The sequence below is a fragment of the Gouania willdenowi genome, chromosome 18 (assembly GCF_900634775.1).
Source record: "Gouania willdenowi chromosome 18, fGouWil2.1, whole genome shotgun sequence".
In the NCBI taxonomy this organism is placed as follows: domain Eukaryota; kingdom Metazoa; phylum Chordata; class Actinopteri; order Blenniiformes; family Gobiesocidae; genus Gouania; species Gouania willdenowi.
Genome location: NC_041061.1, coordinates 7,024,658 through 7,042,556, shown reverse-complemented (window position 1 = coordinate 7,042,556; position 17,899 = coordinate 7,024,658). Strand labels below are relative to the sequence as shown.

The window sequence follows — 17,899 nt, the reverse complement described above, 5'->3', positions numbered from 1 at the left end:
ACTCTTTAACACTGACATTCCAACAATGCACAATTTTAAAGAATATACAAAATAAAAATAAATATTTAACTTAACCCCACTAATGTGTACATTAAATAATATTGTAATGGCCTATAACTGAGTGGGCTGTTGAAAGAGTCAAATTAAATATGTTCTCTTGGCAGGGTTGTTTCAGTTAGAAACGTTTCCTGTCTGAATATTGCGGTCACGAGTTTTCATTTCAACCTAATTTATTTGATTGATACTAACAATAAGCAGCATCATGGTGTAGTAGCTATTTACAGATTATGAAGATGTAGATTTTAAGCATTCCAATGGTGTCACACACATAGAAATCAAATTATATTTGAAGAAGTTATGGCCGTTTTAATGTTGTTACTCTCTGAAGTAAACAACGGAGAAATAATTCTGAAGTTTTCGTCACCTCAGAGCAGCAGGCCGAGGGGGCAGAAACAAAGGCTGCCATTTCGAATAGTCCAATTTCCATTAACCCAACCCCCCAGCTATGGTTGTCATAGTTGTTTTATTTAGATTTATTCACAAATAAAGTGTCTTTACATTTAGTATGTATGTGAATCAAAGCTCAACAAGAATGTTAACTTCTACTAGCAAATTTTATGAAAACAATTTTTAAACCATTACTTCCTCAGAAAACAAAGGCTTTTGAGCAGTGGCAGCTGGTGCATTTTTCTCCAAGGAGGGCGACAACTCCAAAATAGACATACACCAAAAAGAGGGTTTGTGTAGCTTTGAACAAATACAGTGCATACGAAAAGTATTCACAGCTCTTCGCTTTTCCCACATTTCATCATATTACAGCCTTATTCCAAAAGGGATTCAATTCATTTTTTTCCTCAAAATTCCACACATAATACCCCATACTGACAACATGAAAAATGTTTTTTTTAAATGTTTGCAAATTTATTAGAAATAAAGAATGAAAATATAACATGTACATCAGTATTCACAGCCTTTGCTCAGTACTTTGTTGTGGCACCTTTGGCAGCAATTACAGCCTCAAGTCTTTTGGAATATGAAGCCACAAGCTTGGCACATCTATCTGTGGCCACTTTGGCCCATTCCTCTTTACAGAACCTCTCGAGCTCCATCAGGTTAGATGGGGAGCGTTGATGCATTCACAGAGTTGTCCTGAAGCCACTCCTTCTATATCTTGGCTGTGTGCTTAGGGTCGTTGTCCTGTTGAAAGATAAACCGTCGCCCCAGTCTGTGGTCAAGAGCGCTCTGGACCAGGTTTTCTTCCAGGATGTTTCTATACATTACTGCATTCATTTTTCCCTCAATCTTGACTAGTCTACCGGCTCATGCTGCTCAAAAACATCCCCACAGCATGATGCTGCCACCACCGTGCCTCACTGTAGGGATGATATTGGCCAGGTGATGAGCGGTGCCTGGTGTCCTCCAAACAAAACGCTTGGCATTCACACCAAAGAGTTCAATCTTTGTCTCATCAGATCAGAGAATTTTGTTTCTCATGGTCTGAGAGTCTTTTGGCAAACTCCAGGCGGGCTGCCATGTGCCTTTTAATGGCTTTTAGTGGCTTCCGTCTGGCCACTCTACCATACAGGCCTGATTGTTGAAGTGCTGCAGCGATGGTCGTCCTGCTGGAAGGTTCTGCTCTCTCCACAGAGGAACCCTGGAGCTCTGTCAATGACCATCGAGTTGTTAGTCACCTCCCTCACGAAAGCCCTTCTTCCCCGATCACTCAGTTTAGAGGGACGGCCAGCTCTAGGAAGAGTCCTGGTGATTCCAAACTTATTCCATTTACGGATGATGGAGGCCACTGAGCTCATTGGGACCTTTGAAGCAACATGAATGTTTCTGTACCCTTCCCCAGACCTGTGCCTTGAGACAATCCTGTCTCTGAAGTCTACAGACATTTCTTTTGACTTCATGCTTGTTTTGTGGTCTGACATACACTGTTAACTGTGGGACTGTTACGGTTCGGTGTTGGTGTGGACCCAAATGCAGGGAAAGAAGGAGGCAGGATCGTAGCATATCATTCCTGGAACCAATCCATGTTTTTATTCCAAAATCCAAACTTAAATCCAAAACAGGGGAGTAGGAACAGGGAGCAACACCAGACACGAGGAAGGAGACTACTAACCTGACATCACACACAATGATCCCGCAGTCATACTGTGTCCAAGCACTCAGCTAAATAGTGGAGGAGGTCTGATTGGGAATGGGCCACACCTGCGTGAAAACACGAGGGAGTTAATCAATCACCACCCAAGCATACAGACATCACTGAGGGGCGGAGCCACAAACAGGAATCCCTGAAACACAGACAAGAGTTAACACAAACCAAATAAACAAAGACAGAATAACAAAAGGAGGACCCAAGGATTAAAATAAACAGAACCTAACAGGGACCTTATATAGACAGGTGTGTGCCTTTCCAAATCATGTCCAATCAACTAAATTTACCACAAGTGGACTCCAATTAGGCTGTAGAAACATCTCAAGGATGATCAGTGGAAACAGAATGCACCTCAGCTCAATTTTGAGCTTGATCTCAAAGGCTGTGAATACATATGTACAAGTGATTTCTTTGTTTTTTATTTTTAACAAATTTGCCAAAAATCTCAAACAAACGTTCTTAAGTTGTCATTATGGGGTATTATGTGTAGAATTTTGAGGAAAAAAATAAATTTCATCTCTTTTGGAATAAGGCTGTATCATGATGAAATGTGGGAAAAGCAAAGCGCTGTGAATACTTTCTGTATGTATTGTAAGTAGGAAAATTGCAGTCGCAAAACTGCTTTAAAACGAACTAAATTTATTGCCACAGAACTGTAGAAGAAATGTAGTTTAAACAATGGAGTGAGTGAGTGTGTGTCAGGGTTATTATACTTTTTGAAATTTAATTTGTTTTTCTTCTAATTTCGTTTTTTAGAATTATTATCATTATTATTATTATTATTATTATTATTATTATTATTATTATTATTATTATTATTATTATTATTAAAGTTAGTTTAACAAGTAATACATTCAAATGGGGTGGAAAAGGAAGTGGTAAAGGAACATACATAATTCAAGACTGATAAAATATAATTTAAGACCTAGTTTGTTCATGTTTTTTTGCCCTTTCTGAAAAGTACTTTAAATGGGTCATACCTGTTTTTATCAATGCTGGGTCTGATCCTGATGTTTGAAAAAGAAGGCAGGGAAAGCAGAATAATTTAATTTCTCTTTCCTCATTTTGCTTCACATTCTATCGTCCCACGGCTTCACCTGTCATTCCGCCACTTTATGACTGACCATCGTGACATCAGCCCCACCTATGGAGGGGGTGTGGTGTTGTGTAACAGCAGCCACAAAGTGTCTCAAGACCGTCCATAGATTTATATTGAAGAGGAGTTACTGCACATGTACAACTTTTAACGAGAGTGAATGATTAAAGATTAATGGGCCCCAAAGTGGAAACATGTCACCAATCAGACACAGATAAACAAAAATACTTTACTCATCATCTCTATCTATATAACATTTATTCTGATTATTTAAATACAGAGATACATTTGTTTTGTAGTATTTTTACTTAAACTAACGTGGTGAGTGGCGGGGCAGCGCCCTAGCCTACCCTCTATTGGCCAGCTGCCACAACTTTTGAGCTTTTTCTAAGTTTCTCTCATGCCGACTTGGACTTAGGTTTGTCATGGCACATTTTATGCAAGTTAATACATATGCAGAATGACTGGAGATTTATGCATAACTCAATAAATATCAACCAAAACCAACCAAAATTGTAAATAAACATCAATAGAAGATTATGGCAAACACATTGGGGAAACAAAGTTTTCATTCTACAACAAATATGTAAGTACTGCTAAAGCAACATATGCTGAATGGGGGCAAACATTTGTCTTCTGTTTGTTAGCATGGTGACAACGCAGTTAAACTATGTTTAGATATACTAAATGCCTCATTTGACAAGTCCACATTGCAAATAACAAATATTTATTCAGTACAAACAAGAAAAACGGATATAAAGAGTGATAAGACAGGCATAGACAACCCCCCAACCTCTCGATCAGAAGAAGACCCTTCTACCCCCTGAGCCACACTCGCCTAAAAACAGAGGTAATACAATGACTCTACCAGTTAAAATGTGTCAGAAACGTCAGTTCCTAAAGCTGTTTTTATCTTTCCTTTTAGAGAATGAAGATCCAAAGTGTGTTCCTGGTTTTTGCTATTGTGAAGCTGATCAATGCAGCACCAGCACCAAACAGTGTTGCACAAAACAAAGGTAAGGTTATTCAAAAGAATTGTAAACAATATTTCACTCTCTCTCAAAGTTGTTTTTGTTTCAGTATATAAATCATATTATGTGTGTGAAAGAATTAACCATCAGGTTATTTATTATTATGTTTCTACAGCTCCTTCCAGAACATTTGAAGAAGATGAAACAGCTCAGAAGTTTATTGGTTTAATTGCAAGTGCTTTATCACACCTTTTTGGACATCAGGCTAATGTTGTAAATGCTACTCAAGAATTCCCATCCCCGCCCCCCATCATCATATCCCCACCCCCCATCATCGTAGCTCCACCCCCCCTCCTTCCATCCCCGCCCCCCGTCATCCTATCCCCACCCCCCCCTCCCATCCCCGCCCCCCTTCATCCTATCCCCACCCCCCATAATTGTAGCTCCACCCCCCCTTCCCATCCCCACCCCCCCATCATCATATCCCCACCCCCCCATCATCCCATCCCCGCCCCCTATCATCCTATCCCCACCCCCTATATATGTAGCTCCACCCCCTTCCCATCCCCGCCCCCCTTCATCCTATCCCCACCCCCCATAATTGTAGCTCCACCCCCCCTCCCATCCCCGCCCCCCTTCATCCTATCCCCACCCCCCATAATTGTAGCTCCACCCCCCTTCCCATCCCCACCCCCCATCATCCTATCCCCACCCCCTATCATCCTATCCCCACCCCCTATTATCAAAACCCCACCCCATTCTCCCAGCCCCGCCCCATCATCGTAGCTCCACCCCCCTTCGTCCACCATATTATCAACGCTTTCAAAAATCTTTTTGGTGATCAAGGCAAAGCTGACACTCAAAAAGATTGAAGAAGATAGAAGAATAATTAAACATTGTTATCTGAAGGTAAAAAAAATACAAAAAACTCACATGAGAAAACTCAATCAATACATTTAAATGATGAGCTGTGTATATTCTCAATATTCTTTTTTCAGTGATTTTTGTCTCGTCAGATTCATTAATAGTCAGTTTTTTTTTTCTTTACTCCTATCCAGGGCTTTCAACTCATAACAGAATATAACCAATAGTTTGGAATGTATTGTACCATTATTCAGGTGCGAGTTGAAGGCTTAGAAGTTAGCAGTGGGGAAATAAAAAATAATTCAAACACACTGTCACTGTGTGGATTTTGTCTTTGACACAATTTAATCCAAGTAGCTATATGCTTATCAAACATTATAGTGGAACATCCAGCTTTCTTTGTGAAGTTTGCATGTTCTTAAAACGCTTTACTTTTGTTCTCTCCAGGAACTCTGGTTTCTTATGCAATCAAAGACATGCATTTTTTTTAAGGGAGTTGCTGAAATTTCTCAGAGGAGTAAGTTACTGGTTCATGGTTTGTATGAAACCACTCTATTTTCTTCCAGAATAGTCTTTTTGTTACTTTAGTTATCTTACCAGAAATTTGCCTGGAGAAGTATCGTTGCAAGACCTCAACCATAGGACAGTCGTCGACCCTCCGACAGACTGCAATGATGATGATATTTATATATTTTGTCAGATTCTGTAAATGCATGTGTAGAATCATTATTGGGGACTTGGTAAATGTGTAAACAGTCATACAAAGACATATCATCATAGAAGGAGGTCAATATAGAGGTGATGACAATGATTCTTTTAACAGGTAACAAAAGAGAACAAAACACCCTAAAAGTCACCCTGTCATGCTAGTTATCACAGGACAAGCAACTGCACTTGGTATCAAGCAACTGGTAAGAAGTGGGGGGGATCAACCCCCCACACCTGGACTCTGAACTGTAGGTGAAAAAGCACGATAAGAACATTGTGAGAAAGAAGGACAAGGGAGTCAGATAGAGAAACATATCTTTGGCCTCTGGAGGATTCTGCTGCAAAGGAAGCAGAGAACCTCAACCGAGCTTGTAACTTTACATGTATCAGGGTTATTGATTACGACATGTATCAAGGTTCTTGATCATGTCAATAAATCTAGTCATCTGTGTGAGGTGATGAAAAAAAGATATTGACTGATGTCCAGGTCATTGGAAAGACCAGCATTAAAAGTTCTACACTGACAGATTTGCTTTCAAGTGCTTGAGCCAATCTTCAAAACAAAACACTCGCACCATGCATTTGAGATTAATACTTTATTTCTCCACTTTTAACTTTACCATCATGTTACAATAATTTCCAATCTATTGAATATCTTCTGATTCAAGTTGACCTGGTGATCTCCATGTCACTGAAAGACCTGCAGAGAATGAGTGAGAAAAACATGTGAATTGTTACTATTTAAAAGATGACATGTTTAGTGACTCTACAAACTACGCAGTGGGTAAAGTCAGAGAAGGCAGAACCTACAAAAACAGAAATAAAAAAAACCAATAAGGAATAAAGATAAAATCAATACTTTGTTTTGTTATCATCACTCTGTATGAAATGTGTTGTAATGAGAATGATTGTGTGTTTGTCACCTACATGCAGAGGGCAGGGTTCCAATGACCATCAGCCTCTGAGGGAGACTGGTAAAAAGGGGAAGTATGAGTAGAGGCAATTCACTAAAACCTTTGCGGGCTTCCCTTTACCATACCAGAACAGGGGTCTCCACCAGCACATTTTTGGATTTTCAGCAGGTTTCTCATCAGCTTGATCTCCAAACAGGTGTGATAAAGCATTTACCAGTAAACCAAAAAACTTCTGAGCAGCTTCATCTTCTACAGCAGCTGTAGAAGGAGCTGTAGGAGAGAGACAATCAATGTCAGACACGTAAGCCTTTGAGCTCACCTAATATGGTCTGTGAAGTTTGATGAACGCACAGCTGTTGCTCTGCTTACCTTGGTTTTATGCAGCACTGTTTGGTACTGGTGTTGCATTGATCAGAGTCACAAGAGCAAAAACCAGGAACACACTGTGGATCTTCATTTTCTGAAAGAAATCTTTAAAGATCAGTTTGTCATAGATTTTCAACAGCAGAAATATTTCAGTCTGTGGGAAGAATAAAGATTTTATTTTACCTCAATTTCCACGTCAAGAACAAATACCCGTGATAAGATGAAGTCCTTAGCTTTAATGAGCTGTTGTCTAAATTTCACAATTTCTATAATTTTTTTGCATCCGGGTATGACATACATTTATAATGTTTGCTTTATAAGCAAACAATGCAAATGAAGGCTGTTCATATTTTTTGAATATGAATTGTGGGAAAATGAATTTTCCCTTTGGGAATCACAAATACATGACTATCAAAACTGCTTTAAGGCATAAACCATAATATTTTTTTTGCTACTAATATGTGACTGAGACAAGCACATTAGTGATGCATGATATTATTGGTATGAGGAGAGGTGAGACTAAGTGTCGCCATCTGGCAGTTCTCATGAGATTGGTGCCGACAGCGGCAACAAACCCGGAAACAACACAGAAAAGAGATGGATGAATGAAGACGTTCCGGCGAAAAAAAACAAAGAACTCATGTAAATACGTTGTGAAATGTGAAAAGTTTACCTTCCTAATAAGCAGCAGGATGTGACACAGTTACACGTTCTGTTAGATTAATAACTGAGATTTTAACGTCTCCCACAGCGGAAGGAACCACGTAAGTCACCATGAAAAATCAGCCAATCACAAGCTCCACAGATATATACAATACTTCTGCAGATGTAAAGTCTGCAACAAATGTGTCTAATAAGTCATTAGTGAATACCAGAGAAACACATGAGGAAGCAACAAAAATTATCAGAAAATATATAATGAAAATAGAATGTTAATGTCAAACTTAAAGACAAGCAATGTGAAAATAAGAGTAAATGTGTGTTGACTTGTATATAAACTGTAAGTATATTAAATAAACACGTGCTTAATATATCCATTTATGTTTTTATTTAGGCTGTTTTATAATTTAAGAATTAGGGCTGGGCGATATATCGAGATTCAAGATGTATCAAGTTTTTTATTTTGGCGATATGAAAAACTATAATATTTCATATATCATATGAAACAAAACACTAGTTTTAGGAGTCGCTGCTTTTACTTCTTAGAACAGCATGTAAAGCTCAGTTAGATGGATTTCTGAGTGTATATATATATATATGTTTGTTAATAAATGAGCCTGCGTGTCATTTTGCATCAGCAAATTTAACTCAGAATTGTCTTTCTGGTCAGACTTTATTTGATAAAATTATCAAGATTTATATTGTACATCACCATTTTGAGAAAATACATTGAGATATGAGTTTTGGTCCATATTGCCCAGCCCTAGTAGGAATGTTCACAGCATTTCAATGTTCATAAAGGTCGTAAGTGGTTAATAAGTGGGTATTTTAGATTTCTTCTCCACCTATCTTAAAATATAAGGGATACTGGAGCTCGGTTGGGCGGGTGGGACAGCTCGTAGTGGGCGCCAAAAAAATTTCCCTTATTTTCAAATCCAAATCTTGACAGGTATGGTCCAGTCCTATGCAACTTCTTCACCTAAGACTGCTTTACCATCCCCCATACCAACACAGTTGTCAAGTTCCCATATGAGAACTGTGGTGGGCCTCATATTGGACAACGAAAGGACCCAACACAGAGAAGAGATCCAGCACCTTTCACACTGTGCAGCAAAAAATTGTTCTGAACACGTGTGATACCAAAGAGATTCTTGTGGACTACATGAGGTCCAGGAAGATGGAACACGCTCTCTGCACAATCATGGCCCGGCAGTGGAGCGTGTGAAAAACCTCAAGTTGCTCTCAGAAGCATCTTTGCAGAGCCGACATCTTGGCCCTCATTTACTAACCCTGCGTGAAAACGGTTTTAAATCTGACTCCACATTGTGTTGTACTACAGGACCAATGTGGGACTTATGAAACATTTGTGTCTGACCAATCCCAGTGGAGCAATGATCGGGTGTTGATACATGCTGCGGTTGAACTTGACCGTCATTAACATTTTACCCACTGAAATATTCCTGGTTCAGAGGCCCCGCCCACTGAGGTCAAACAAACATTTGAAAGGAAATAAATGTTTCCGATATGAAAATCATCATCCTCACAGCAAAACTAAAATGTGCTTTTCAGTAGTGTGAAAACTGGAAATTAAGGAGCTCTTTTAAATGCTCTGTGGAAGAGAATAAGGGGGGAAGTGAAAAGCTTTCCCATACTGGAACAAACTCAGGCTGCATTAAATTCTCAAACAGCAAATGACGGTTTAAATGAAATGTTACTCATCCACAGCCTAAAAGCGTAAATCCCTATTGATATGCTATTTGATCTAGACGATTCTTTACATTTAGGCTAGTCAGGCTTGTGAGCGTGAACCCGTTCAGTTAAATCAGTTAAAAAGCCTCAGACAGCTGAGGTTTATCTAATACTTCATTTTCAGGCTCAGTCACATTTTGCTGTGTTGCAGCACAAATCCGCACACTCAGAATTGCGTACACAAGGTCAGACCAGATGTGAGAACTGATCGTAGCATACGATGAGAATTGATTAATACCGTAGATCTGAACGTACGAACGGTTAATAAATGAGAGCCCTTGATTGCTGCCTCGGTGCCACTGGTAGGTGTTCTTTATAGACATCTACCAGTCCACAATATATACAGTGGACAAAAAGGTATTTAGCCAGCCACCAATTGTGCAAGTTCTCCCACTTAAAAAGATGAGAGAGGCCTGTAATTTTCATCATAGGTATTCCTCAACTATGAGAGACCAAATGAGAAAAAAAAATCCAGAAAATGACATTGTAGAAATTTTAATGAATTAATTTGCAAATTATGGTGGAAAATAAGTATTTGGTTAAAAACAAAAGTTAATCTCAATACTTTGTACTGTACCCTTTGTTGGCAATGACAGAGGTCAAACGTTTTCACACATTGTTGCTGGTGTGTTTGGGATCATTGTCATGCTGAAAGACGCTGCTACGTTTCACCTTCAATGCCCTTGCTCATGGAAGGAGGTTGTAACTCAAAATATCACAATACAGTACATGGCCCCATTCATCTTTCCTTTACACAGATCAGTCATCTTGGTCCCTTTGCAGAGAAACAGCTCCAAAGCATGATGTTACACCCCCATGCTTTACAGTATGTATGGTGTTCTTTCTCCTCCAAACAAGACAAGTTGAGTTTTTACCAAAAAGCTCTATTTTGGTTTCATCTGACCATATGACATTCGCCCATTCCTCTTCTGGATCATCCAAATACTCTCTAGCAAACTTCAGATGGGCCCGGACATGTACTGGGTTAAGCAGGGGGACACGTCTGGCACTACAGGATTTGAGTCCCTGGCGGCGTAGTGTGTTACTGATGGTAGCCTTTGTTATTTTGGTCCCAGCTCTCTGCAGGTTATTCACTACTTTAGTGACAATACAAACGTTTCATCCAATAAAAAGCAAAAAACCTAAAGAAAACTGCCAGTTTGTTCCTCTCATCGTTTATCTCTCTACTAAAGCTAATTTGCAGGTTTACATTTTTCACTGACAGACAGTGCAACATTCCATTTGTTCTTATCAACCTATTTTACATGATATCTTTAAATGTCAGTAATTATCATATAATGAGTTAAGGATTTTACTTGTAACCATTATAGAATAGAAAATTATCTGACTTCAAAAGCCAGATTACAATTTTATTTCAAGATGGAGTCACAGGATTTCCACAGGTGTGGTCTTTTGTGTATGATGTAGTCTCTAATAGCGGTAAGAAATCTTATTTACTGTATATATAGGACCTTTATTCATCTCACAGTGGGGAAATTTGGATTTGGGAAATTTCGTTTTTTGTTTAGATAGAACTACTACTAAATATTTGCAATATTGTTTGGCTTTTTGAAAATATGTCAATACCTTAAAACAAATACATTCATTTTAGATTATACTTTATTTGTCTCATTGTTAGAGTAGCAATAATTATACAAAAATAACATGTACAAAAAAAATTACAGTAAAATACTGTAAAAACCAAACAAACTTGAAAAATGTAGCTATTCAGAAATACAGACACGTATCTATAAATTGACATATCTACTTTTATTTACTTTTAAACAGCCTTGAAGGTCAAACAAAGACAAATACAAGCAATACAAAACAAATGTTTTGGGTTCTTAAAATGTTTGTTTAAGGGCCCAAAAAACCAGTTTACACAGTAAACAGTGCTTGTGAACAAACAATTCATCCAGGTAGCTCACACTATGTATGAATATGCTTTAAATAATTGTTTAGCAGAATTCAAGAGAAGAAATAAGAGAACATAATGCACAATATTCATGTCATCACAGTCTTGGTCCCCCACTGACCCCCATCACTATCACCATACGACAATATTAACTGCACTACTTGTATATATGTTGACATCCATCCTTTATATCTATAATAATATTATATTATTATTGTTATATTATGATTATTATACTGTTTCTGATTTGTTTTTTGCACCGTCCACCAACCCACATTCCCTATATCGTTTTAAACTTTACTTGGCAATAAAACTATTCTGATTCTGATATGAATGCAGAAGAAACTGAGACAAAGATTGAGATCACAGTATGGAGAACAAAATCCTTCAGTTAGAATATCATTACCATCCGCACAAAAACAAGTGCTCTAAAAGTTACGTATTAAAACCAATGTAATTTTGTAAGTGTAAGAAGGGTTGTCTATAATCAATTGTTACAGTAATCTACTTTTTGATAACTTTATTTAATAACAATACAACTCAAACTAATTAAAATCAATTTTCCAGTCCACAACTAAATATAACAACATGCGTACATATTGCTCACATTATTGCTCAGGAAACTGGATTTTTTTGCTGCGGAGCCAAATTTAGCTGAACCCCTCTCGTACTCCTCTTCACCATCAGTGAGGCTCCTCAATCCGAAACACATCCTTATTTATTTATATTTATATACATTTGAAGAAAAACTCAACCCTGAGGTTTTGGCTGACCTGCATCTCGGCTGGAAATTCCAAAAATGCATTTTTATGGGCCTACCAGTTACTGGCTCACTACCCTCTCCATACTCACTATACCGCTTTGGTCAAATCTCTTCATCTAACCTCCTCGTCAGAGACTGCAGGGTCGTCAACAGGTGCTAATTTTTATAGGAGGGGCGGGACCAACAGTGGTGGCCTTCATCTTAGCCAATAGCAAATTTGGATGACTCTGGGTCTGAAGCGGGTGCAAACAATAATGGAGAGCTGACTCAAAGACAGCGCCGAGCATCTGTAATAACTGAACATGAAAAGCTGTAAATGGACAGATGTGCAGATCAGGCAGTGAAGAGTTGTCTTCATCTGTAGTTGGAAACTATAGCAGCCCGCCGACCTGCACGTTCTGATTGGCTGAGTCTTTTGAAGTGCACCCTCATTAGCAAACAGAGTGCGGCCTATGTCACAGAGATGCCTTTACATGGATTTTTCTGGGAAAATTGGAAAATTCTTGGAAAATGGCCAATACAGCAGTGCACTTTATAGCCCAGAAAATACGGCATATAGCATTAAATTTCATACTGGGATTAATTAGTGACGTTTTATACCAGATTTTGTCTCCACGCTTTCATCACCGTCAAGTCACCCTAGTGACTGCATCATACACAGAGGAGATGCTGCTCCTCAACCTATGGAAATCCTGCAGCTACATCTCAAAATTTAATTGTGACCAGGCTTTTGAAGTCATGCATTATTATATATTATTTTGGTTACAAGTCAAAATTCATACAGCAAATCTTCAAAACAAAACAACTCACAGTATGCATTTAAGATGAATACTTTATTTCCCCACTTTAAACTTTTACATTTCTCATCATGTTACAATAATCTCAAATCTATATCTATATCTTCTGATTTGAGTTGACCTGGTGATCTCCATCTCACTGCAAGACCTTTAGAGAATGAGTGAGAAAAACATGTGAATTATTACTATTTATAAGATGGTGAAAAATCAATATTGTATTGTTATCATCACTACATATGAAATGTCATGTAATGACAATGATGAGAAAGAGTATTGTGTGTTTGTCACCTACATGCAGAGAGCAGGGTTCCAGTGACCATCAGCCTCTGAGGGAGACTGGTAAAAAGGGGAGGCGTGAGTAGAGGCAATTCACTAAAACCTTTGCAGGCTTCCCTTTACCATGCCAGAACAGGGGTCTCCACCAGCACATTTTTGGATTTTCAGCAGGCTTCTCATCAGCTTGATCTCCAAACAGGTGTGATAAAGCATTTACCAGTAAACCAAAGAACTTCTGAGCGGCTTCATCTTCTACAGCAGCTGTAGAAGGAGCTGTAGGAGAGAGACAATCAATGTCAGACACGTAAGCCTTTGAGCTCACCTAATATGGTTTGTGAAGTTTGATGAACACACAGCTGTTGCTCTGCTTACCTTGGTTTTGTGCAGCACTGTTTGGTACTGGTGTTGCATTGATCAGAGTCACAAGAGCAAAAACCAGGAACACACTGTGGATCTTCATTTTCTGAAAGAAATCTTTAAAGATCAGTTTGTCATAGATTTTCAACAGCAGAAATATTTCAGTCTGTGGGAAGAATAAAGATACTTTACCTCAATTTCAACTTCTCAAGATGAAATACTTATGATAAGATAAAGTCCTTAGCTTAACTGAGCAGTTACTGAGCTAAATTTCTTGATTTATAAAAATTATTATCGTAATCTATGCAGGGCAAATAGACAGTTCAAATAGAAACTGTCCATATTTGGGCATTATGTGATAAATGATAATGCATAATAAACACACCTCTGCAGTTCTAGTTTAATGTAACAGACACATGCAGACAAGTATTCTCAGGCATCAGAGTTATTTAAACCATCAAGAGGTAATTTGAATATTAAACATTACCTGTAGTGAACTCACCTCTCTGTCAGGTCACCATCAGGTGCTGGTCCTCGGATGTACTGGTGGATCATACCGTTAAATGCCAATCTGTTAAGCTTCAGCACGCCAACGTTCTTTCATTTTGTAGGGAAGTTTGGACACCACTGTCCATAAATTGGTAGGATTGTCCATCTCCTCCAAATATTCTATGTCCTCCATAGTGATGTGACATCCAACTAAGAGAACATTGCATGGTTACTTAATGCTTTTCCATCATCTGCCTTAATTTGTGGCCACTTTAATGCTCTATCGATGTAAGCACTGGCAATATGTAATTCATCCCCATAGTGTCTGTGAAGTCATCTTTAAGCTTCACGGTATCCTTTATCAGGTGACATCAGCTTCGAACTAGCTCTTGAGGTTCACCGGCTGTAAATTGTTCCAAAAAATAGAGTTTATCTTGATCATTGTCTGTTTTTTGTTCTATTGAATGTTGAAATGCTCTGATGAATGACTTATATTGTAGCGCGTCACCTTTGAAAACAGGAATAGCCTTCGTTGGTAGCTGAGACTGCTTCTGTTGTTTTACCAGTAGCTCAGTAATTACATTTTGATTTTCCATAACCTTTAGTATTTCATCTCTTTTTATTTGTGCATTATTCATTGTGTCTTGAGGAGCCACAGTTTGCAACATTCCTGATGGTGCATGAAGGCTTGCTCTGTCTGCTGGAGAAAGCACAGCTATATTTGTGTCTTTTGTGTTCATGCTTTGTGATTTTTGTTTTATTGCATGGCTACTAAAACCATCTTCTGTATTATTATACTCTTTAAACACTTTTCATTTTTCACTGCTTTCTGCCAAAGCGGTTTCCATCTCAAGTTTTTCCTTTGCTAATTTAAGTTTAGCCATTTCAATCTCAAGCTGCTGTCTTTTTTTCTGTGCAGCAACACGTTCAAGTCGTGCTGCATGTTCCGCTTCTTGTTTAATACGTGTTGATGACACTCGTGATGATGTTGTTATTTGACTGACTTGTGAAGCACGTTTGTGCACGTTCAGCATCCCTGAATCCAGCTTGTGAGACACTGTCACTTGGTTTTACAAAATCTTGCATTGCTTCCATGTCACAACCTATTTTCAGCACTGATTCATATACAATCATGCTTTAATCCATGCTTTAAAGGTGACATATCATGCTAAATCCACGTTTTTAGCCCTTAAATGCATTTTGTTGTATATTTAGAGTGTTTAGAAGTACAGAAAAGTTCAAATTAGTCTCTTCAGGTGCTCTGTTGATATCTTTTTATTCTGTTTTGGTCATATTTTGCATCTGTTTTGATTTTTCTATTCTCTATTACGTTTTTTGAACGTCACAGTATTTGCATCGACTTTTTATTTCTCGCTGCGATTTTGTTGTCCAGACGACAAAGAGAGCATTTCGGTAAGCTGTAAATAAGGCTAAAAATTGTGATGATAAGACGCCCCGTCATTGTTTTGTTAGCATTATATGTTAGCGCTGCGTGCTCGTTTTAGATCCTTGATGATATGGCCTCGCTCCGCCGGGTCCAACTCTGGCTCGAACATGTAAAGCTGGATGGACAAGTCTTCCGTTGTTGACATTTTGTAAATAACGTGTGAATAAAAGTTTCTGTGCTGCTAAATAATTGTATCTCTTCTATCAAACATGGCCGAACAGGGTGGAGTTGAACCGAGTGTCACCTCTGCAACCTGGAGAGGGGGCGGGGTATGGAGTGTCTTATTTGCATTTAAAGAGACCGCACCAAAACGAGTTGCTCTCAGAAGCACATCAGAAAAGGGGTAGAAAAGGGGTGGAGCTATAATAATGAGGAATTCAGACCCAAGCATTGCAGTTCCGCTTTATATAGACCAAAACTGTATGATTTATATGTAAAAAAGGAATGATTTAAAGGCATGATATGTCTCCTTTAACTGTTTTCATAAAGTCTCTAATGGCTGCCATTTTTGGTTCGAACCATTTCTCCTGATCAACCGTTTTTTCATCTTCAGGAAGAAAACTGGCAACGTCATTATTGAGGCAACAAAACCCATATTTTAATGTAATAATTATTAAAAGATGCTTTACTAAACTGAACGCCGTAACTAGCCTCACGAGAACTGCCACCTGAAATGGCCTGAGTGGCAGTTCTCACGAGATTAGTGCTGACAGCAGCAACAAACCCGGAAACTCCTCAGAAGAGAGGTGGATGAATGAAGATGTTCCGGCTAAAAAAAAAACAAAGAACTGGTGTAAATACCTTGTAAAATGTGACAGAGAGAGTGTAAACCGAATCTTTAACACCACGTTTCTTACGCGCGCAACGAGACATGACAAGCTTTTTCTGATTTTAAACTTTTTAGTTGAAAAAATAAGAAAAAGATCACAAAGTCTGAAGCACGGTCAAAAGCCTGTGTTGCCTCCATCACATATTTGGCTCAAAAAAGAAAAGAAACACAACAAAGTTATGAGTGACGTCATAACAGTCAGCAAATATGTTTGTGTTTTAAACACACAAGCACATCCCTAAATTATGCATTTTAAACTAATATAAAACATATGAATTATCATAACCTTAAACATATCATTCCAAAAAATGTTAATATTTAAACACATATTACTATTTTTAAAATAGTATCTTTATGGCCCTTACAGTCACGATTTCGTCTGCTACTGCAGAGACAAAAAGAGGGATGATGAAGCTCTCCGTCTGTGTCTTCCATGGAAGCGAGACCGTCTCAAACTGCTCTCCAGCGTCCGCAGTTTAAGTCACCGCGTCCGGCCGCTCCGTGATCCACCCAGCCTCAGCAAGGCCCACCGGGCTGGCCCGCAGCCGCTGCTACGCCAGCATAGCCCGCTCGCCGTACGCAAATGAGGAGGAAGGAAAATACAGTTTGTCCGCTTTCCCCTCCCTCTGTGATGCAGCTGGATGTTCCTCGTTTCCGAACTCCACCTGTTACGCTTTCACGAGCACATCCATGGGCTCCTCACAGCCCATCTTCCCCACCATCGAGGCACAGTCCTCAGACGATCAGGAGAGGACATGTTTCACGGGAAGTTTGGCTCATGGCCCCCTCTTCATGTCCACAAGCACGCATCCACACATGTTCAAATAAAGATGATGTGTACATTGCCCAAGCAGCATGCAGAAAGCTCCACCGCCCTCAGGTTGGGCCCTCTAGTAGCGTGCAATCTGTCACCTCAAGAGGGCGCTGTTATGCCAAAAATGGTTTCTTTGGCCACTGGCAGCCTGCCTCTGGGAGAGGGCACCACCGTTCCACGGCCGGTGACTCCCAGGCTGAACAAGCCTGAATGTTTATCCACCCTCTCCGTTAAGAGGGAGAAATAGGCACCGATCGCAGCTCCACCATGGGTGCTGCGGACAATATCGAGGGGTTACAGGCTGCAGTTTGCGGCTGACCCTCCCCGTTTTGCCGGTGTAATACACACCCGTGGTGTGTGTTGCTCTGTGATGGACTATAAGTAAGTCATACATAAAATACTTTCAAGTCAAAACAAAACAAAAACAAAAGGAAAAAAAATCAGGCTCTAAGTATAGCTACATTTAGGAACTCTAACCAGCATTAAATGGTACCATTCCAAATGTGCCATGTGGTTACAACATAACAGGTAGAAACCACAACCTGAACCCAAGAAAGTGTGCACACAGCTATGTATGGTAGGAGTTATTTACAGGTAGCAGCATAGTAGATATTGCAGAAGTATAAAATAAATATTTGCACAGTATGAATTAAACTATAGCAGAAATACAAAAGTATAAATATTGCACAAAACAAAATGTAAACTATTTCAGAAATACAAAAG

At 39.1% G+C, this 17,899-nt stretch overlaps 1 long non-coding RNA gene across 1 annotated transcript; it reads right to left on the bottom strand.

The window, feature by feature from the left end:
- Window positions 1-12,981: 12,981 nt before the first annotated feature.
- On the bottom strand, window positions 12,982-13,870 carry LOC114480695 (uncharacterized). Its single transcript, XR_003676151.1, has 4 exons — window positions 13,790-13,870; window positions 13,613-13,703; window positions 13,257-13,513; window positions 12,982-13,112 (listed from the first exon to the last, which is right to left on the bottom strand). It is a non-coding gene; the product is annotated as an uncharacterized LOC114480695 (long non-coding RNA).
- Between the last annotated feature and the right edge of the window lie 4,029 nt (window positions 13,871-17,899).